The sequence below is a fragment of the Narcine bancroftii genome, chromosome 1 (assembly GCF_036971445.1).
Source record: "Narcine bancroftii isolate sNarBan1 chromosome 1, sNarBan1.hap1, whole genome shotgun sequence".
NCBI classification, from domain to species: Eukaryota; Metazoa; Chordata; class Chondrichthyes; order Torpediniformes; family Narcinidae; genus Narcine; species Narcine bancroftii.
The window spans coordinates 124968628-124991925 of NC_091469.1; the positions used below are offsets into that span (position 1 = coordinate 124968628).

General features: G+C 41.1%; 1 protein-coding gene and 1 long non-coding RNA gene across 4 annotated transcripts in view; one reads left to right on the forward strand and one right to left on the reverse strand.

Moving 5' to 3' along the window:
* LOC138763673 (LHFPL tetraspan subfamily member 2 protein-like) overlaps window positions 1-21742 on the reverse strand; it is a 271965-nt gene extending 250223 nt beyond the window's left edge. Inside the window, exons 1-3 of one of the 3 annotated variants that reach the window (XM_069938234.1) lie at window positions 21617-21742; window positions 13731-13846; window positions 12805-12864 (exon numbers count right to left, since the gene is read on the reverse strand). The gene's annotated coding sequence lies outside the window, so the exon portion shown is untranslated. Of the gene's footprint in view, window positions 1-12800; window positions 12865-13730; window positions 13847-21616 lie in introns of all 3 variants that reach the window. The other 2 variants (XM_069938217.1, XM_069938223.1) reach the window with 2 other exon arrangements.
* A 116-nt stretch (window positions 21743-21858) lies between these two features.
* Window positions 21859-22283, forward strand: LOC138743814 (uncharacterized). The gene is made up of 2 exons (XR_011345075.1): window positions 21859-22016; window positions 22180-22283. It is a non-coding gene; the product is annotated as an uncharacterized lncRNA (long non-coding RNA).
* The last annotated feature ends 1015 nt before the right edge of the window (window positions 22284-23298 follow it).

Genomic DNA, 23298 nt, shown 5'->3' on the forward strand with positions numbered 1-23298 from the left:
CATGATTCGGAGCCGAACAGGAGCGTGGGTATGACAACGGCTCTGTACACGCTGATCTTTGTGTGTTTCTTCAGGTGGTTGTTTTTCCAGACTCTTTTGTGTAGTCTTCCAAAGGCACTATTTGCCTTGGCGAGTCTGTTGTCTATCTCTTTGTCGATCCTTGCATCAGATGAAATGGTGCAGCCGAGGTAGGTAAACTGGTTGACCGTTTTGAGTTCAGTGTGCCCGATGGAGATGTGGGGGGGCTGGTGGTCATGGTGGGGAGCTGGCTGACGGAGGACCTCAGTTTTCTTCAGGCCGACTTCCAGGCCAAACATTTTGGCAGTTTCCTCAAAACACCAAGACACAAGAGCAACTTGTCCGTGAACTACTCTTTGCAGACTATGCCGCTCTAGTTGCCCATTCAGAGCCAGCTCTCCAGCGCATGACTTCCTGTTTTGTGGAACCTGCCAAAATGTTTGGCCTGGAAGTCAGCCTGAAGAAAACTGAGGTCCTCCATCAGCCAGCTCCCACCATGACCACCAGCCCCCCCCACATCTCCATCAGCCAGGATTAGTGGTAACAGAACAGTAATCACACTCTCAACCTTAGCAAGATCTCGGAGTTTATTGTGAGCTTTAGAAGGGGAGATAAAGGACCACAAATCCACCTCCATTGGCAGGATGGCAGTGGAGAGGGTTAGTAGCTTCAAATTCTTCAGTGCCCACATATTAAAGAACTTCTCCCGGCACCAGCACATTGAGGCAATCATGAGGAAGGTACACTAATGCCTTTACTTTTTCAGGAATCTGAGGAAATTTGGCATTCAAAACAGAATTGCTGATAAAGCAGATGCTCGAAGATTCTACAACATATTAATGATGCCTTTTCTTTATCCCAAGCAACTTTGGATGTCTACCTTCAAAAGTGCACAAGTATGGGAAGAAAAGAGCAACAAGAATGATCCCTGACCCAATACTCCAATTTATGAAGGATGACTCACAGAGCGATATTTGTTTTCATTGGACAATGGACAATCAAAGGGGTCATGATCCAGGATTTTTAAAATGTCTCAAAGATTAAGTAGAAGTAAGTGGGCTATTTAACCAGAGCTGTGTGGAAATCACTAAAGGGCAGGAGGGCAAAATGAGCAAGCTTCAGTAAGATTGAAGGAGAGTTGAGGACAATTCTTTGACCAGTCATTAACAACTGTAGATGTATACTGGGGGTCAGTCAGCAAACTTTAAAAAGCCAATCTGATTAGAAGTTGGATTGAAATGAAAAGAATAAATACAAGAGGAGATCATTTATCAATCTCAAGAACACAAATGGCCTCAGGGATGAGATAGATGCCTGGAGAGTATTAAATGTATAAACAGCAGATTGGCATGAAATTATTTCTCTGCTATTTGAACGGACAAATGTCCCAGCTTACTTTTAAAGCTAGGTATCACATGCTTTTTCCTTGCACCAAGTGAAACATTCAAAATGCTAACCATATCATTTAAATTTGCAATCGGTAATGAATGTTGGGTTGTGTGGACATTGGGGTTATTCCAAGATTTATCTCTGTTCCATTTGAAGTAGCCCCTCATATAGAACTTGCCTACATCTCCTCATACAATTTTTAATGAATTAATTTCCTTGAAAGGAGTAAGAGAACATTATCTATTTGAGAATTTTAATTGTACTCATTTTGCGGTTGGAAAAAGATGCAGCTAAATTATAAATGCCACAAATATTTTCAGAGCTATTTTAAGCTATTTATAATTGGCACAACATAACATCGTTAAATTCAACAATAAATCTATGATGTTCAATACCAACACAAGTTAAATGCATTACAGTCTTAGCTATGACCCCCCAGTGGAAGCTACAGTCTGCTGAATGGTTTTTAGATACTCCCCGATACCTGCCAAAGTTTTTGATGAGATAATAATCCTCAGGAAAGACCCCAGAATCAGGAGATGGATTTTGGTGGGGAGCAGCAAGGGTACCAATGTATCCAAATGAGGGATCAAGAAGAGTCAGCAGATGTTGGGTCTCATCTACAGACCTTGCAAATTAGCAACTGGCTGTAGATACATGACTGTTCATAAGCAAAGAAAAATTTACTGGGAAGCAGGCAAGTTGTCACATGAGGAATATCGGTCACCAATTCAACTATGGAAGCATCACCTAATGCCCAATAAGACCCACTTCAGAACCTACCCACCTCATGAAATAACTGGTCAGTACTGATTAAAAAAAAGGTTTCACAGTCAACTATAGGGTGCCTTGCACCCTTCTTGATTGAAATTTCTTCATTCAGTACAGACTAAGCATTGAAACTAGAATTTGATTCATGCAGAGTTACAAAAAATTAAATTTCCTTTGGCATCTACCATAGTCATTTCGCATGACCAAACTTTAGAGGGAAAAATTCTTGAACCATGAGATAATCCACTATATTTACAGTCATGGACCCAGACGCCAGAGATGGTGAAGTCAATGCTAATGCTATAGTTGGAGGATAGTGGGGGATTGTCTGCTTCTATGTTGTGGACAGGGACTGTAATGTGGCTAAAATACATGACCTGTGGTTAGGAGAATATGTCCACATAGGTGAGACATGCATATATTAAAGGGCGGCATGGCATGTAAGGTGGAGGCATATAGTGAGTGGTGCATGTGACTACATCTTATGCTGTGACAAGGGTGTGTCAGAGAGTGCAATATTTAATTTATGTATTCAAAGCACTTCTGGAGTCTATTAATAAAATTAGTTAGAAAATGAAGTAAAACAAAAGTTATATTGAATTGCTGAGACATCCTATGTCTAACCTTAACTTTGCTGAATGGGAGAAAAGAGCAGGAATGTGCAAGCTTTCCAAAATATCCTACATTTAAACATGTGATTATCAGTCCTGTATATATCCATAGAATCTCAGCATGGAACAAAGATATTCAGTCATTTACACCTGATCCCATGTTTGGCCCTTCACTGAACCTAAGAAAACAGGAGTTGGAGTAAGGCATTAGGTCAATAAACCCTGCCCTGCCATTCAGTTAGATCCGGGCCTAGTCTCCCCTTCTGTGCCAGTAACTCATGGCCCTTAATTCTCTGATGTTTCAAAAATTTGTAGACCTCCTTTTTAAAAACCCTCAATCCAGGTTAATAAATTCCACAGATTCACCCTACTTCTGTAAGAAGTTCTCATGCACATAAATTTTAAACCACGTCTTTCTACTCACATCCCCAAGGATTAAGTGTGTTTCCGTAAGATCACCCAAGTCTTCTCGACATCAAAGATTGTGCATCTATTTTCTTTAGCCGCTAATTTGTCATCCTAGAGATTAGCCTGATGAATCTCTTTTGTAAGGCATCTGGAGCCAGTGCATCTTATTTTAAATAAGATCTAAACTGTACACAGAAATGCAGTTGTGATCTCACCAGTACTCTGTACACTTCTGACAACCGCACCTGGAGTACTGTGTCCAGTTCTGGTCTCCATATTTGAGGAAGGATATACTGGCTTTGGAGACGGTCCAGAGGAGGTTTACTAGGTTGATCCCTGGGATGAAGGGGTTGACTTATGATGAAAGATTAAATCGTCTAGGATTGTATTCGCTCGAGTTCAGAAGAATGAGAGGAGATCTTATAGATTATGAAGGGTATGGATAGGAGAGATGTAGGAAGGTTTTTTGAGCTGGCCAGGGAAACTAAAACGAGAGGCCACAGTCTCAAGATTTGGGGGAGTAGATTTAGGACAGAGATGAGGAAAAATAGTTTTTCCCAGAGAGTAGTGAATGTTTGGAATTCTCTATCCAGGGAAGTGCCTCATTAAACATATTTAAAATTCGGTTAGATAAATTTTTACATGATAGAGGAATTAGGGGATATGGGGAGAAGGCAGGTAGGTGGAGTTAGCTCATAAATTAGATCAGCCATGATCGTATTGAATGGCGGAGCAAGCTCGATGGGCCATTTTTGGCCTACACCTGTTCCTACTTCCTATGTTCCTAACCCTTCCCTATTTTTATATCCAGTCCTCTTGCAAGAAAACCGTGTTGGAGTCAACAAGAAAGTTTGCAGATGCAATGCACAAATATGGTGAAGAAGCTCAGCAGGTCACACAGCATCCATAGGAAGTAAAGGGTCATTTGTCAGGTAAGTAAGTATGTGCCAGCATGAAAGAATTGAGTGGGGGGGAAAGAGAAAAGGGGATGGGGGAGTGGCGGGGAGAAGCAAAAGCTAACAAGTAAGAGATCATAATTGGATACAGGTGGAAGGGTAGAGGGAAAAATGATGAGGGAAGAGGGCCAAGAGTAGGTCTCTGATAGGAGAAGTTGGGGAAGGGGGTGGGGAATTGGAGGAAAAGAGACAGAGACACAATGGATGGGTTAATAGAAATTAGAGAAGACAATCTTTATGCAGTCTGGTTGGACTCTGCCAAGATAGAATAGAAGTTATTGTTCCTCCAAATTCGTGGGTGGCCCTGGTTTGGCAGTACAGGAGACCATAGACAGACAATGGTGTGGTGTGGCAATAGTGTTTGGAATTAAAATGGTTGGCCACTGAAGATTTCTTGATGTAAACCATCTTGGAATTCTCTACTCTACTCCAGTTTCTCTTCCCAATCACAAAATTCTTTTACATTCTTCTTCTCCTCATGGGAAAGGGCTTCATACTTTCGTACACTTCATTCTTCATAATCCCTATGTTGTTTTAGTGACAAATCTGAATCTATGGTTTATCCTCGGTTCCTCCTTTTCAGGCTGTAGAGATCCAACTGGTAGGGTACCCCACAAATCAGTTTGTTACTGTCAAATGTTTACCATTTACCTGAATGATCAGCAGGGGGAAAGGAAAATGTAAGAGTTCTACATTTGTGATAATGTAAAAATAAGAACAAGAGAAGGCTGTGATGAGAGGTCATTGCATTTCTGCAATGGAATACAGAGATTTTGTGACGGGGAAACTTGCTGCGAAATGGGGCTTATGTGGGGAAGTGCAATTTCGTACATGTCAATTAGAGGAATCAAAAGGTGATTATCAGAATGGAGAGAAATTGCAAATGGGTTAAGATCAGAAGGATCTCATGTTTTTATTGATGAATCACATTGGAAGGGCAGCTTGTACTATCAAGAGAGACCAAATGGTTTGGTTCAGTAGTCCCAGGAGTTTCAAGAATCTAGAGTGATTTTCTTTAAATATACAAGATCGTAAGGGGACTTGATAATGGTAGATATTGATATGTTGCCAGTGGGAGGGTCATAAACAAGGGCTATACTTGCAAAATAAGGGGCTTTCATATAGCAGAGACAAATAGAATTTTTTCCCTGAGAAGGGAACTAATCTTAATTTCCCAATGCACAAAAAAAACTTTGTGCCTCTTTGCAAGCATGTAAGATAACCCATTGGTCAAGTTGTTGGTCACATGAAATACTGTGCATCTTTCAATCAAATGCTGCTTCAATCATCAGTATTCTGTCTGTTCACAGGGTGTACTACTGGAAAGTTAATTGACTACTTCACCTGTACAAAACCAAATTTGTTCTACTTCCAAACAATGAAAGGGGCCTTTACTTCAAACATATTCTGGGCCCATGGCTCTTACAGGAGTTACATACCTACTGACTGCCCATCATACAGGAATCATCTGCTTACTAAATGGATTATAGTTTTTGTTTTGGATTATTGACTTCACTGAAGTAATCCAAACAATTTTGAAATCAATGCAGAATTCTTTACTAGGTCTAAAGAAATATTTTGTTCCATTTATGTGCACCCCAATGCTTACCTCCTGAACTACACTCACTACTACAAGGTCTAATGACAAAACATTCAATTTCTGCTTCATTCATCTGCCATTGGAACTTCAATCACTCCCTAACCTGTCCTGCCTTCCAATGAGATCATGCCTGCCTGATCTGTACTTCAAATCCATACCATATTACCTTTGATCAACATACCATGGCAACTCTTTCCTACCAAACATTTATGGAATTCAGCCATGACAATTTCAATGGACTGAGAATCCACAGACCTTTGGGAAACTAAATTCCTGCATTGCATGCAAAAGTGTTTCCAGATTTCATCTTAAATGACTTTGCTCTAAATTTATGAAATTGGTCCATTCTTTTTAAACATTGTGTAAAAATTTGTTAAACTCTGTACTGATCTTCTCCACTACATCCTTATTGTTCATTTGATAGAAGAGTTACTTGATTCCTTTAACACATGCCAACTACTTGAACAGTTCAGCTATGGAAAGAATCATTATACCACATTAACTTGAAAGATTTAAATTCATCCTGAATCTGTTTGTATTTCCGAACGAAACATAAAAGTCTGCAGACGCTGCGATTGTAGTAAAAAGTACACAGACTCACAGTGGATGGAAAGATATTACTGAGGTTTTGTGTCTGAACCCTGATTGTATTTTTTCTTTCATTCTTCCCCTTGCCTATTCATTTACAAGCTGAAAATTGTGTTATTTTCTATTTATGCTCTTGTCATAGTTGTGCTATTTATAAAAAAAAATTAAAATGATACAGATCACATCAATCATTTATTAGACAATGTATGCAAATGTCACATATTCATTTCAGTTTGTTCAAATTTTATGCTCACAAAATGAGTGGAAAGAAAAATCGAGTTAGTGATAACTAATTGATACAAAGGTTGCAAGGATACAGCTACCATTTCCATTTTGGTGACTATCTAAAGCTTTGTCAACATTTTTCAATGGCTCAAAAAAGGCAAATTATTTTGACGTTCGTACAAGATTTTTCGAGCTTCCCCTTAAACCATTTTCTACATCTTCACCAACAGAAAATGAAGATATTTGGCAGACCTTTGAAGAATTTGTAGCCACAATACTGAAGGATTTTATAGCTAAGAATTACAACACCAAATGAAACTTGGTTTTATTTTCAAAAAGAATCAACCTCATTGTTCAATAATTGAAATGAATGTTAAGAACAATCAGATTGAATGAGAAGTTGCTCACACCATGTACAAATCTGATGTGTTAACAGGTTCGCCCCAGGCTGCTAGGAAGAGCTCCAAAAAAAAACTAAAGCAAAGAGCATGTCCTAACCTGGTATTTCAATGGTTCTTCAGATAAAAATCAAGCCAACAAAAGAAACAAATTTAGTCTATGCATGTTCAATTCATCTCCACCTAACTTGAATCATACCACAATCTACTTGGAAACTCTTCCTTTGTGCAATACGTTTAATTTATTGATGAATATACCTTATTTTGGGATACAGTACATGGTAATCAATTAAAAGTAGTTCTTCAGATCCTGCAGGTTGCCATAACTAAAATGCTCCATAGACCAGCCTATTTGCAGCTTGGCATGGAGTGCCCTTGGTAACTGCCTTAATGCAACCTTTGGCAACCCTTGTCATGTGTACAATACCCTCTAGAGGAAACCTTAATGCCAACAGTGGGTGCATAAATGGTTCTCATTTGAATTAGGTTTGAGCATAGATTCAGGCAGCTGGCTGTTATGTTAATTACTTCCAAGATTAAAAAGGGGCTGTATTATGAAAACCATGACCTCATTTAATAGCTTATTGAGGATTGTGCTTATTTATGCAGACCGGAGACACCTCCATTCTGTGCTTCTGTTTGAATCTGAAACATGTCCAAAGTTTAAGCCACTTTAGATATGATGCAAGATGGTATTTTTAGAGATTCATTGTATAGTTATTAAGGATTAGCAAAGGTTCTATGTTTTTTTTGGGTTTTTTTTATTTTATTTTTTACATTGTGAACCATATCAATCAAAATACATACAAACATTTCCCTCTTAAATATACACAGTGGCATTTTCTCCCCTACCTTCCCTCCCCCCTTCCCAACCCCCTCCAAACCCATTAAACGTTCAACATATACAATACAATAAAACCATTAAACAATGTCATCACACAATGAAAATAAACAAGAAAATTGTGTCATCTACTTTTGCACACTGGATCAAGTCATTTTGTCTTCTTATCATTTTAGGGGGTGGAGGTCCGAGGCAAGCCCTCTCTGTTGTGTTCCATATACAGTTCCCAAATTTGTTCAAATGTGACTTTATTTTTTAAATTATATGTTATTTTTTTCCAATGGAATATATTTATTCATTTCCCTGTACCATTGCTGTATACTCATGCTCTCTTCCATTTTCCAAATTGACATTATACATTTGTTTGCTACAGCTAAGGCGATCATAATAAATCTTTTTTTGCGTTTCTTCCAGTTTAAGGCCTAATTCTTTACTTCTTGTATTACTTAGAAGAAAGATCTCTGGATTTTTTGGTATGTTGCTTTTTGTGATTTTATTTAATACCTGATTTAGATCTTCCCAAAACTTCTTAACATGCCGAAATTGCATGTACTGTTGTTCCCATTTCCTTCTTACAGCGAAAACATCTATCTGATAATGTTGGATCCCATTTATTTAACTTTTGGTGTGTGATATATAACCTGTGTAACCAATTATACTGTATCATGCGTAACCTTGTGTTTATTATATTCTTCATAGTTCCAGAGCATAACTTTACCCATATTTCATTTTTTATCTTTATGTTTAAATCTTTTTCCCACTTTTGTTTGGGTTTATAGCTTATTTCATCATCTTCCTTCTCTTGCAGCTTGATATACATGTTCGTTATAAATCTTTTTATTATCATTGTTTCTGTAATCACATATTCAAAGCTGCTTCCTTCTAGTAATCTCAGTCTCCTTCCCAATTTGTCCTTTCAGTTGATGGTATGCAAACATTGTACCATGAGTTATTCCATATTTGTACTTCATTTGTTCAAATGTTAATAAATTATTTCCCAAAAAACAATTTTCTATTCTTTTAATTCCTTTTCTCTCCCATTCTCTAAAGGAAAGATTATCTATTGTAAAAGGGATTAGTTGATTTTGCGTCAATAATAATTTTGGTAGTTGGTCATTTTTTTTTTCCTTTCTAAGTGAATCTTCTTCCATATATTGAGTAAATGATGCAGTACTGGTGAGCTTTTATATTGCACCAGTTTTTCATCCCACTTATAAAGTATATGTTCCGGTACCTTCTCCCCTATTTTAATCTAGCTCTATCTTAGTCCAATCTGGTTTTTCCCTTGTCTGATAAAAATTTGATAAATACCTTAATTGTGCCGCTCTATAATAATTTTTAAAGTTTGGTAACTGCAAACCACCTTGTTTGTACCACTCTGTTAATTTATCTACCGCTATCTTCGGTTTACCCCCTTTCCATAAGAATTTCCTTATTATTCTCTTTAGTTCATTGAAGAATTTCTCTTTTAAAGGAATTGGTAATGATTGAAATAAGTATTGTATCCTTGGGAAGACATTCATTTTAATGGAATTTACCCTCCCTATCAATGTTAGTGGCAATTCTTTCCAATGTTCTAAGACTTCCTGTAATTTCTTCATTAATGGTTGATAATTTAATTTGTATAAGTGGTTTAAATTATTATCTAATCCAATACCTAGGTATCGGATTGCTTGTGTTTGCCATTTTAATGATGATTCTTTTTTAAATTCTGTATAATCCGCATTACTCATTGGCATCGTTTCACTTTTATTTGTGTTGATCTTGTACCCCGATATTTCTCCATATTCCTTCAATTTCTTATGTAGTTCTTTTATTGATATTTCTGGTTCTGTTAAGTATTCTATGATGTCATCTGCAAATAAACTGATTTTATACTCCTCCTTTATTTTTATCCCTTTTATTTTATTTTCTGTTCTTATCAGTTCTGCCAATGGTTCTATTGCTAAAGTGAACAGTGAGGGAGATAGTGGACATCCCTGCCTAGTTGACCTACTTAATTTAAATTGGTTCGATACATATCCATTTACTGTCACCTTTGCCAATGGTCCATTATATAATGCTTTAATCCAATTAATATATTTTTCTGGTAGATTGAACCTCTATAGTACTTTGAATAAATAATTCCATTCTACCCTGTCAAAGGCTTTTTCTGTGTCTTATTTCCTTGAACTGTATGAATTAAATTTACAGACATCCGCTGTTCATCTTTTCTTAATAAATCCAGTTTGATCTTGTTTTACTATTTTTGGTACACAGTCAGCCAATCTGTTTGCTAATAATTTTGCTATTATCTTATAATCTGAATTAAGTAGAGATATTGGTCTATATGATGCTGGTGTTAGTGGATCCTTCCCCATCTTTGGTATTACTGTAATTATTGCTGTCTTACATGAATCTGGCAAGTTCTGTGTTTCTTCTATCTGGTTCATTACTTCCAGGAGAGGAGGAATTAATAACTCTTTAAATGTTTTATAGAATTCTATTGGGAATCCATCCTCTCCAGGCATTTTATTGTTCGGCAGCTTTTTTAATATATCCTGTATTTCCTCTATTTCAATTTGTTTTGCTCCTCTTCTTGCAATTTCGGAAGTTCAATTTTAGCTAAAAACTCTTCTATTTTGTCTTCTTTCCCCTCGTTCTCAGTTTGGTATAATTGTTCATAAAATTCCTTAAAGTTCTCATTAATCTCCATTGGATTATATGTATTTTGTTTGTCCTTTTGCAAAGGTTCTATGTTGAAGCATTATTGCCACAAGTTAGAATTATTTTTCTTTAAAAGAAAGTAAATTTCATCAATAAAAGCAAATGGTACAAGCTTGGCTAGACAATTTGTTCAGCTTGGACTAGTTGGGCTGAAGGCATATTTCCATCTTGAAATTTCCATGATTTTATGATCATACATTACTTGTGCATCGTGAAGGAAATCAGTATTTATTTTAAAAGTGCTGGAGAAAATAATGTGATTGAGTGCCAATAGATCCCCAAGATCTGATTATCTACAAAACCATAAGACTTAGGAGCAGAAATAGGCTATTCAGCCCATTGAGTCTGCTCTGCCATTTAATCATGAGCTGATCCATTTTCCGACAGCCCAGCCTTCTCCTCTTACCCTTTAATGCTTTGGCTAATCAAGAACCTATTAATCTCTGTCATAAGTACACCCAATGACCAGACCTCCACAACCACCTATGGAAACAAATTTCACAGATTGAAGCAACTCCTCCACATCTCTGTTCTAAGCAGACAGAGATGTGCCCTCTTATACTAGTCTCTCCCACCATGGGAAACAATCTTTCTACATCTATTCTGTCCATATTTTTCAACATTCAAATTGTTTCAATGAGATTCCCTTCACCCAGCACTCCCCCCCCCCCCAACCATCACCATTCTCCTAAATTCCAATGAGTACAGGCCAAGAACTGTCAAACGCTCCTCATATTATTCCTTTTCATTCCCAGAATCATCCTCTGACTCTAAACCATAGCGAAGGACTATTTAAATCCATCTGCTAGGGCTCTCGCAATTTTTGCACATGTCTCCCTCAGGTACCTAGGGAATGTCTTGTCAAACCCAGGGGTATTATCCATCTTTATTTTCCTCAAGGTAGCAAGTACCTCCTCTTCTGTAATCTGTATCAGGTCCATGACCTCACTGCAGTTTTTCCTCTACTACTACAGATGATGTCCATCTCCTAAGTAAATATATGTTTAAAAAAAATTCCAGATCTTCCCATATATTTTGGCTTCATGCATAGATGACCACTTTGATTTTTAAGACCAATATTGTCTCTTGCTCGCCCTTTGCTCCTAATAGACCTGTAGAAGCCCCAAGGATTTTCCTTCACCTTGTCATCCAGAGCAACCTCATCCCTTCTTGGTTTTTTTTTTGGTCCATATTCCAACACATGCAATCTCCAGATTTAAAATTGTTCCATTCTGTTGAAGCTACAGCTCACATTTTTTCTTTCAACTTTCTAACCTTTTCTCCTCATTTACCAGGTTCAAGTAAAAGTCATTGGAAAACAAAGAGGATGAACCCCCTTCCCTACAGTTGATTCCCACTACTGCACAAAGCCTACCAAAACAGTTGAACCCGACTGCAAGACCAATGTGCTTAGATTTATAGTTTTAAATGCACATTATATACAGTATATTTCCGCGTACAAATCAACCTTCAGATAAGTCGAGTCCCCATTTTCAGCCTAATTTTCGTGGTTTTATATCATATATTGGGCATATAAGTTAAACCCTCCCCCCACCCCGAAAATTACATTGATTTGAGCTGTTGGGCGTTGGGAGGTTGTAATCATGGAGCCTCCAGCAAAACGACAAAAGTATGAAGCAAGTTTTAAGTGGATGTGCTTGCTGAGGTCTTTGCCTCAAATGATGATAGTTATTTTGTAGGATTTTAAATGTGTTTCTTTAATAAAAGTTTCTTTCTAATATACTGTTAGCTTGAGAACTTGTTGTAGATTGGGTTCTTTTTTGATGTTTCAAGGGTCATCTTATACGCCGAATCTACGTCAAGCATTTTATTTTTAGATGAATTTAAGGTCTCAATTTTGTGTCGGGTGTATAAGTCGACATCTGATTTTTGAGTTCTTTTTGAGGGCTTCAAGACTCAACTTATACACTAAAATGTTCGGTAATTAAATAACAAAAACTCAAATAGTCACAAAAAATCTGTAGCAGGATCAGATGCCCTCCCTTTGATCATTTGTTCCTTGATTCTATTCACGTTCCCTTTGTAACCAAAATTTTATTACAAAATTTTGTTCAACTTCTAAATTGCCATATCTTTAAATAAGTATATTGATAAATGTTGTACTAAAATATGCAAACAGTATCAAATTGCAAAGCCTGAATCAAAAATGTGTTAAATTTTGTTCCGATAAGTACCTCAACAACGTGCATGATTTTGTGATCGGCTCAATTTCAAACATAAGCAGTCAAACATCTGAAGCAAGAATACTGTATCAGCTGAATGTCTTACCAACCTTCCCTCATTCACGCAAGAAAGGCCTTCATGATTCACTTTTGTCTTCGACATTCCAGAGCTGCAAAACAACAAATAAATAACATGCCAAGCTGCTCTATCCAACACATTTCATTGCTATTCAAATGCAAATAATGTGTTGCTCTCTCAATGTTTTTAAAGCAGATCATCTAGTTATTCTCACATGGGCTTATTGTAAGCGAATTGGCTGCCACATTTTTGCCTTGCATTAATAAATGAACTTCAGAATTACTATTTGGGCTGCAAGCAACTCTAGGAGATTCTAAAAAAAGGAAATGAAAGATGCTTTATAACTGCTTTAATTAATCCATACCTTTTCATTTTTAGTTATAGAGTTACATCATGGAAACAACCCTAGCCTGTCCATGCTGAACAACGTGCCCTCCTGTTTTTGTCTCACTTGCTCATATTAGGCTCAGACCCCTCCAAACCCCTCCCATCCATATAGTTATCCACTGTTTCTTAAAGAAAGCCAACAAACCTGCTTCTACCAGTTTGGCATCGTGTGCCCACCACCCTCTGAACGAAGAACTGACCCTCATTCAAGTTTATTGTCATCTTATTGTACATATATCTTTTTTCTTTGGCTTGGCTTCGCGGACGAAGATTTATGGAGGGGGTAAATGTCCACGTCAGATGCAGGCTCGTTTGTGACTGACAAGTCCGATGCGGGACAGGCAGACACGGTTGCAGCGGTTGCAGGGGAAAATTGGTTGGTTGGGGTTGGGTGTTGGGTTTTTCCTCCTTTGCCTTTTGTCAGTGAGGTGGGCTCTGCGGCCTTCTTTAAAGGAGGTTGCTGCCCGCCGAACTGTGAAGCGCCAAGATGCACGGTTTGAGGCGATATCAGCCCACTGGCGGTGGTCAATGTGGCAGGCACCAAGAGATTTCTTTAGGCAGTCCTTGTACCTTTTCTTTGGTGCACCTCTGTCACGGTGGCCAGTGGAGAGCTCGCCATAAAACACGATCTTGGGAAGGCGATGGTCCTCCATTCTGGAGACGTGACCCACCCAGCGCAGCTGGATCTACAAAACACAGGGCACAGTGCGCACACACACAGTACACCCTACACATAAACAGCACATATACACAGTGATCCAAAATCAATATAAAAAATTATTTATGGGTTTCTAGACTTGTTCAACAGTATCACTGCCTGTGAGAACAGGCCATTTCTCAACCTGGCAGTCCTTGTTTTTATGTTCCTGTATCTTGTCCTTGAAGAAAGTCTCTCAAATTTACTGAGGGCTTGATGGCAAGGCTTCTTGACGATTTTCTGAGCCTCTTGAGAAGCACCACTCCCTCTAGATATGGTCAATAGAGGGAAGGGAGACCCCAGTGGTCTCCTCAGCAGTTTAATCACCCTCCATACTGATATGATATGATGCAGCCAGCCAGGACACTCCCTAATGTGCTCCTGTAGAACATTGTTAGGATGATGGCCAGTAGACTTGCACCCCTCCCCTCCAACCACCTTAAGAAGTGTAGGCACAGCGACACCTTCCTGACTAATGAGGAGGTGTGTATTTGGGATAGGTCATCCTTTAAATAGACACCAAGGATCTTGATGCTTCCAACTTTCTTTACTAGAGAGCCATCGATATATAAACTACTTTTGTGTCATCCACAAACTTGATGATTCTGTTAAAGCTGAAACGTGGCAGTCAGTGAGTTAGCGGACTGAACAGTAGCAGGTTGAGCACACAGCCCTGAGGAGCACCATTGCTCAATGTGATGGGGCTTGAAGCTTTGCTATCAACCTGGGCAAACTGTGGTCTTTTAGACAAGGTCCAAGAACTAGTTACAGAGAGGGGTACCGAGTCCCAGCAAGGATGGTTTATCCACCAGCCTCTGAGGTATGATTCTAAGGAATGCCAAGATGAAGTCAACAAACAACCACCACCTGGCATTAGAGGCATGTTCAATGAATTGGTTTGGCAAACTGGAATGGGTCCATTGTCGCTGGTAGATGCACTTGGATATGCTTCACTACCAGTTGTTCAAAGCATTTCATGATCGTGGAGATCACTGCCACTGGACAGTAGTTATTTAGTCCAGCTACCGTTGGGCACCAGAATGATGGTGGCTGCCTTGAATTCTGAGGGGACAATGAACTGCTGGAGTGATATATTTAAGGTATTCATTACAGCTTCAGTGCTTCACACAGACCCTCAGCACTCAACCAGGTACATTTTCTGGTCCTGCTGCTTTGTGTGGGTTTACCCTGGATAAGTTCCTCACCTTGGTTGCAGCTATGCAGGGTGCCTGTTCCTCAGGGGGTGAGGTGTATGTTGGGGTGGGGGAAAGCTATGATGCTTTCTTTGGCATGGCATTGTTTTCTGCATCAAACTGTGCGTAGGTGTTCAGCCTGTCAGGAAGGGAGGAGGGCGTCATTATTACTGACTGCAAGGTTTTCAAACCTTGCCATATGCACATGGAGTTGCCAATGTTGCACAGGGGTCTATGGATCTTCTGCGCAGTACCTCATTTTTCCTTCCTGATTGCCCAGAATTAATGTCATCTTAATGCCTGACCTGAAAGCAGGATCCCGAGCTCTGAGCAGTGTATGAATTTCTGTGTCTAGCCATGGTTTCTGGTTCAAGCTGGCTGCGTAATGTTTGGTCAATGTGGCATCCTCTATGCCACATTGATGATGATGTGGTCGTTGTAGGTGGCTGCCTCCCTGAATCTCCTCCAATCCATAGTTTCAAAGCAGTGTTCCCTTTTAAAGTCCACCCCCCGTTATCTTATAATTTTCTTAGATTCCCCAACTCTAGGAAACAGATCATCACTATTACCCAATATTAATGCCCCTCGTGATTTTGTAACCCTCACCAAGATATCCTCTCAAACTCCTATACTCTTAAGAAAACAGACCTAATTTTTCCCATCTCTCATAATAACTCAACTTCCCTAATCCTTGCAACAACTCCATAAACATCTAATATACCCTTTCCAACATTATAGCAGATGACCAAAACTGCACACAATATTCCAAATGTGGTCTCACCATTAACTTGTATAATTTTGACATGACGTCCCAATACTTGTATTCAATACCCCAGCTGATGAAAACAAGTGTCGCATCTGGTCTCTTCATTACTTTTGTAGTTATCTGTAAAGAGCTATATATCTGTACTCCCAAATCCCTCTGCTCCAAAATTCTCTTCAGGGCATTGCTGTTAACAGAGCAAGCCATTCTGCTTTATCCTGTTCAACAGTAAACACATTTACAAAATATTTACAATCTTCACCATCATCTCTGGCCTTCACATAGATGCTCCTACTGATCCTTAAGGAGATTTATTCTTTCACTCGTGTCCCTCTTGTTCTCAATATGCATGAAATCAATTGGATTCCCTCTCAAACTGTCTGCCAAATCTACCTCAAAACCTCTTTTAGCCCTCTTTATTTCTCTCTTCACGATGCTCCTACGTTCCTTGTACTCAAAGGATTCCCTCAAACCCATCTCCTTGTATTTGATCCTTTCTCCTTTCTGATCTGTGCCTCTAAATCCCTTGTAAATCATTTACTTTACCTCACCATTTTCGTCCTTTACCTTACTGGGAACATGTTCATCTTGTATCTTCCTTATCACAATCAAATGCTTCCCATTTGACAGTCATGCTTTTATCCTATATCACTTGCTACCAGACAACTATTGCTAACGCCTGTCTGATCATGTCAAAATTGGCCTTGCCCCAATTTAGAATTTATATTTGTGGATCATTTTCTTCCTTTACCATAACTATCTTAAACCTAATAGAATTTTGGTTACTGTTCCAAAGGGTTCCCCTACCAATACCATAGTTTCATTTCCCAGTACAAGGTCCAACATTGCCTCTTCCCTAGTAGGCTTACCCATAGGTTGTTGGAGAAGGTTCTCCTGGACACAGTTCCCCTCATCCAATTTCCAAACACTTTGGCATTCTCAATCATTGTTGGGGGAGTTGGCATCACTACAGTAAAAGCTTTGGTATTTTTGCAGACATCAGCAATCTCTCTACATAATTGATCCTCTAGCTCCTAGTGATTAGCACCCATTAAATTTAAATTTAGACAGGTACAGTACAGCAACAGGCCATTTCAGCCCACGAGTCTGAGCTGCCCAATTTACACCCAATTAACCTACACCCTTGATTTGTTTTGAACAGGGGGAGGAAACTGGAGACCCCGGGGAAAACCTACACAGACACAAGGAGAATGTACCAACTCCTTACAGGCAGCATGGGATTTGAAACCCTGTCTCAATCGTTGACACTGTAAAGGCTTCCCAAATAGCAACTACTCCTTTCATTCCCAATTTCCACCCATTCTGCCTCACACAATGGTTCTCCAGAAATATTCTCTCTTGACTAATATTGCAATGTCTCCATCTCTCTTCCCACTGTTCTTATCACACCTATAACTAGGGTATCTCCAGTCATTGATGTGCCAGTCCTGCTCCTCTTTCAATCACATCCCCATTACAGCTCACATTGTCCTGTACTTATCCATGCCCAAAGATCATCCACTTTCTCCATCAGGGTCTTTTTGTTAGAATAAACACAACAAAGTTAACCTGCTTTATGTCAATGCTTATCCTCCACCATCCTGTTCTGCTTCAACATCCTTCTTTTGTATCTCCCACTATTCTTAACCTTTTCAGTCTCTAGCTCTTCATCTTGGATAGCAACAGCCTAGTTTAAAGCCCCTTGGGTGAATATAGCAAATCTACGCATCAGAATAGTTCTGGTTCAGTGTTACCCACCTCTCTTGGCTAGGTCAACTCTAGCCCAGAGGAGATCCAATTGTTTATAAATTTGAAACCTTCCTCTCTATATTATCTGTTTAGGCATGTGATCTGCCCTCCTGTTCCTACTCTCATTACCATTTTAATCTACCAGTACTATGGTGATAATCTCGGGATTGCTACCTCCAGACTTTTTCCTTCTTTTCTCTTGAATGCTGTGATCTTCCTGTTACACCTCAAATGTTTGTGCTTGTGTACCATTGAGGGAAACTTCTCTTTTCAATTAGGCCAATAGCATCTCACTAACAATCACAAAGACAGATGGGCTAATTTAATACCAGATTGTGGTATAAAAATGACTCACAGGTTATTACATTGATTTCTCCAGCACTTTTAGGGCAACACTATTGCAGTGCCAGTGACCCGGGTTTAGATCCGGTGCTGACTGTAAGGAGTTTGTACGTTCTCCCTGTGTCTGCGTGGGTTTCCTCCCTTCTTTCAAAAGGTACCGGGGTGGGGTTGTAGGTTAATTGGGGTATTTGGGCAGCATGGGCATATGGGCCAGAGTAGGGCCTGATACTGTGCTACATGTCTACATTTACAATGTAAATTTAGATCCCACTGAGAAGAATGGAAATAATGGTGGAAAGGCACAAACCAATTTTACCTTTGAGTAAACTTAACTACGTCCCCAACAAGAGGCAACAAAAAGAGACAAGAAGCAAAAACACAAGTGAGTTTCCATCCCCACTGCCCTCTTCATTACCACTTCAGCAAACCTAGTTCCCCCTCCCCCTCACCCAGTGGGACATCATCTATTTGGGGAAAGGGGAAATTGCATCTTTTATTAAAAACTGTCATTGATTAAATTTCTATTTATTGTATTCCCAATCTGTGCATCTTCTTTGGGAGAAGGGAAAAAGCTGCCTGCTCTGCATCCGCTGCAACAACCGTACTCGCCACAGTGCTACTGCATAAGCATTGGTTGAAACAGAGCTTGGCTGGTAGCAGACACCATTAGAGAAGCTCCCATTCTACATAGTGTTGTTTGAGTTTAACAATAAAGTGTTGACTAAGGTTACAACTTGTGCCATCTGATTATTCAGTGCAATAACAAATATGGTGTCAGAAGTGCGATCGCGTGCCTGAAGCCTTCAAGTGAAAAGTGAGTAACCATCGCCACGCTTGCAACATGTTTGTAACTGCACCATAATGGCAGATGGATTCAGAAAGCCCAACCTGCTAATGTTTGAAGGCAATGTGGCCGAGAATTGGCACGTATTCGAACAAGAATATGACATCATCATCACAGCATAGTGATAAGTCTGCCTGAGTCAGAACATACATTTTACTAAATTTGGCAGGTTCCGAGGCCATCGAATAGGGAAGGTTATTCATATGCACAAATGAGGTGCATGAAGAGGGTATCATCATCAGTCTGGCTGAGTCAAGAGGACCCAGAGTGTTTAAAAAGTAAATTTTGAGAAATGTGCAATGCACAAAAGAACAATGGAAAGCCAGAAGGCCTGGCGAGTCAATTCAATCGCATGTCAGTAACCTAAAAATCAGGACAAACACTTGCGACTTCGGAGTGCTCTGTGAAGAGTTGATTAAAGACCAGATAGTCTGCAGCATCTGCGATGAAGCCATGAGAAAGACACTGCTGTACAACAGTGAACTAACGTTCGCAAAGGCCATCTTCACGTGTCAGGCCTACGAAGCCATGGAGGAGAACAGTAGAAAGCTAGCCCCTGCACAGCAGCAAGGTGCGAGTATAGACACAAACAGGCAGTGGCCAGAAGATGAAGCCAACCAAGCCCTACTACACCATCATCTAGGACAGAGTGCTCGGCCATGTGGCAAGACAAGAGATGTGCCCAGCGTTCAGCCAACAGTGCAGAGCCTGCTGGAAATAGAACCATTTTAGCAGATGCTGCAGAGCCAGGCAGCAACTCATCCAGAGACAGAAGGATTATTAACCAATTGGAACCCAAGCAAGGACAAACCAACTCAGACGACGAGTATTACGTTGACGGATTGACTCCATAAATGGAAGGAGACCCAGCAAGAATTAGAAGGAACCACGAAGCATTTGTAACAATGAAGATCAAGGGTAAAGCAACAGATGTGAAAGTTGACACTGGGGCCAAGTGCAATGTCATGTCACAAAGAACATTCAATCCACTGAGGAAGTCAGAACAGATCATACCATGCACCAAGTCCACAGGCTGAGCTGCATACAAGGGGCAGCAGAATCAGAACTGAAGGCAGACTATGGCTGTGGTGCTACATGCATGAACAGCTCTGCATGTACCAATTTTCTTCATAGTTCAGGAAGACGTCCTGCCTCTGCTGGGCCTGAGTGCAAGCATGGACATGGGACTTGTTTTATTCAGCAAAGAGGTACACCAGATAAGTCCAGCTGAAGATGATTTGACACACACACAATCTTTTCTGAGGACAGTGACCTTTTTATGGAGGAACTGGGAAAACTGCAGGTGACATACCCCATGTGGCTCGACCTGGAATTGAGGCCTGTGGTCCGTCGGGCACACTGTATAGCGGTAACATTGAAGGATAGGGTTCAGGTTAAGCTGGACAGGATGCCGGACCTGGGCGTGATTACCCACCCCAGTCTCTGAGCCCACCGAGTGGGTGTCCTCCATGGTGGCTGCTTTAAAAACAAAGGCAGACAGGAGATCGGGATCTGCATCAACCCGAGAGACGTCAGAACAGCTTTAAAACTATGAATACAGTGGAGGAAGTTGCCGCATAGATGGCTGTTTATTCTGTCTTGGATGCAAAGAGTTCCTTCTGGAAAATCAAACTTGACTACAAGTTGCCACTTCTGGCCTCATTCAGCAGGGGTTTCGGCCGATACAGATTCCTGCCAATGCCATTCAGAAACCATTCAGCCAGCGAGGTATTTCAAAGGTCACTGGAGCAAATCTTTGCTGGGTACCCCTGTGCCATCATTATGGATGAAATACTCGTAGGTGGCAAGGACTTGGAAGAACACGATGCAAATTTATTTCCCTTCTAAAATGAAATGTCACCTTCTTGTACACTTGTTCCATCCTTGATCAACTCTGTGCAAAAAAATGGGTCCAACCGAAAGCCCTGTAAGGATGAGAAAGTGATACCCTGGATCCCAATATTAAACAATCCCGCACAAGAGCAAGGAAAACGCGCAAAAAACCGTTCAACATTGATTGCAGGACTCTGCAATATTACAACTGGCGTCAAAATTCAAAAACGCGTGGTGTCATCCGGAGATGGTCGTTTTTAAAGCTTTAGTTTGGTCGAGGCTGATCCTTGGTGACTTTCCATGCCGCAGAATTAATTGGATCAGGGTTAACAGAAACATGGAGATCTTTGATCTTCCCGCATCCTTATCTCGAGCTGGATTCTTTTCCGTCAACTTTCCCCCACGCTCTTTGATGTTACCAGACAGCCTGTCATCAAATTAACCCTTCCACTGGCCCTGCCTTCTTCAGACTCCGAGGAGTCGGTGAAGGCAGAGCCGCGCAAAGTGCACTTTCGGATGGAGGGGAGAGGGGCCGCTTGCCCCGGGACTGTCCCGTCACTCTCCCAGACAAGATGTGCAACACCCCCTCCGCGTTCAGAGCGAATCGCAGCAAATCTCCATGTGCCAGGAGAGGTTCTCCCTCTATTGTTCCCTCCCGGACCGTGGTGCTCCGGCCTACCGTGGCTCCCGGTGCGGCAACCCACCCTCTGGAACGTCCCAGCTGGAGAAATCCCCATTCATTCTCCGCCACCCTCGCCCTCGACCTTCCCGGAGATGTCGCTGCGTCTCCCTCGCTCCAGGAAGCGCCTGCGGCTGGACGCTTTCGCTCCAGCCGCCTGCAGGCGCCTTCTGGTTTATTGTGGTGGGGTTTTAGTTTCCACGCCGATCTCTCCCCGGGACCCTCCACACCCAGTGATGAATGCAGAAACACCCCAGCCTACCGGGGCAAACCCTGACACGGTCCCGGTCCCGGCACCTCCGGTATCACTGCCATAAATGTCCCTGCCTCGGGATTCCGTTCCAAGACTCGCCTACCTTCAGGGGACCGAGGGCTTTTCTCGCTTACTCCAAGCCGATGCTCCCTCTTTTCCCGCAGTTCACTCCAAGCCCTTGAATTAGTGGCTTTCTCGGAGCAGACCGCCCTTTCCCACCTCCTTTCTTTATTCACTCTTCCCAAACACATGCAGACTGGAGTGGAATCCAATGAAGTCATTGCTCCGCCTCTCTCCTACCCCACCAGCCCGGCCCGCCCCGCCTGGGATGCGGGGACTTCCCGATGGGACTGACTTACAACTGTCTCAAACTGAGAAACGCTGTGTACCCATGTAGCGAAAGGGGAAATATCCACGCGCTTTCCAGACAAGGCGATACAGCCACAAAATAAACACATTATGAGGCGCGCGTACACACGGAATATCATTTGGGACGAGTGGAGGTAAAAGAGTCGATTCCATTCTTTTGATGACTGTTCATTGAGTGAAGCTGCAGAAAAGTCATGAATGCTGTTACAAATCGATGGAATATTTTATCCAGATCATGCTTTTCAATTCATGCTTCAAATACTTTCCCGCCGCTAAAATTAGACGTTTATGTTGCAGGAAGTGGGGGTAACGGCGAGTGGTCGTGATAACGGACGGTTCATCTCCTTCAAGACAGTCCAAGAGTCGTCATAAACATGTAGAAATAAACATTAATATTTGTTGTCTGTGCGTTCATCAGATAGTATTTACTGCCCATTCATCCCGTTTTAATTACCTGAAACCTTCACTGTTTCTATTTCCACGGAGATGCTGAGTGTTTCCAGCGTTTTCAGTATGAGGAGGTTCTGATTTCCATACTGAATCCCATTTTTCTTTCAAGCACCTAAATGAGATAAATCCTTCAAAGTTCCTGTTCCTATCATTGACTCTTAGAATAATTCCAGCATTTTACATCACCGCGCCCCCCCCCCCCCAAACTTCTTTATGATCTTGGAGAAGTTTACAGTGAAAGTTTGTGTATTCTTACAAGCTCACTGGACCCCCAAATCCAGCAGCAAGACAAATGGTTACTTAAACAAAAGTTGTTTTTAATTATTTTTACACATGAAAACAGAATTACAATTTCTTTGGCTTGGCTTCGCGGAGGAAGATTTATGGAGGGGTTAAAAAGTCCACGTCAGCTGCAGGCTCGTTTGTGGCTGACAAGTCCGATGCGGGACAGGCAGACACGGTTGCAGCGGTTGCAGGGGAAAATTGGTTGGTTGGGGTTGGGTGTTGGGTTTTTCCTCCTTTGCCTTTTGTCAGTGAGGTGGGCTCTGCGGTCTTCTTCAAAGGAGGTTGCTGCCTGCCAAACTGTGAGGCGCCAAGATGCACGGTTTGAGGCGTTATCAGCCCACTGGCGGTGGTCAATGTGGCAGGCACCAAGAGATTTCTTTAGGCAGTCCTTGTACCTTTTCTTTGGTGCACCTCTGTCACGGTGGCCAGTGGAGAGCTCGCCATATAACATGATCTTGGGAAGGCGATGGTCCTCCATTCTGGAGACGTGACCCATCCAGCGCAGCTGGATCTTCAGCAGCGTGGACTCAATGCTGTCGACCTCTGCCATCTCGAGTACTTCGACGTTAGGGATGTAAGCGCTCCAATGGATGTTGAGGATGGAGCGGACTTAACTAACCTAACTCAACCCCCTTCTAATTCTAAACGCACATGTATGTAATCTGTGTGTAAGTTCAGAAA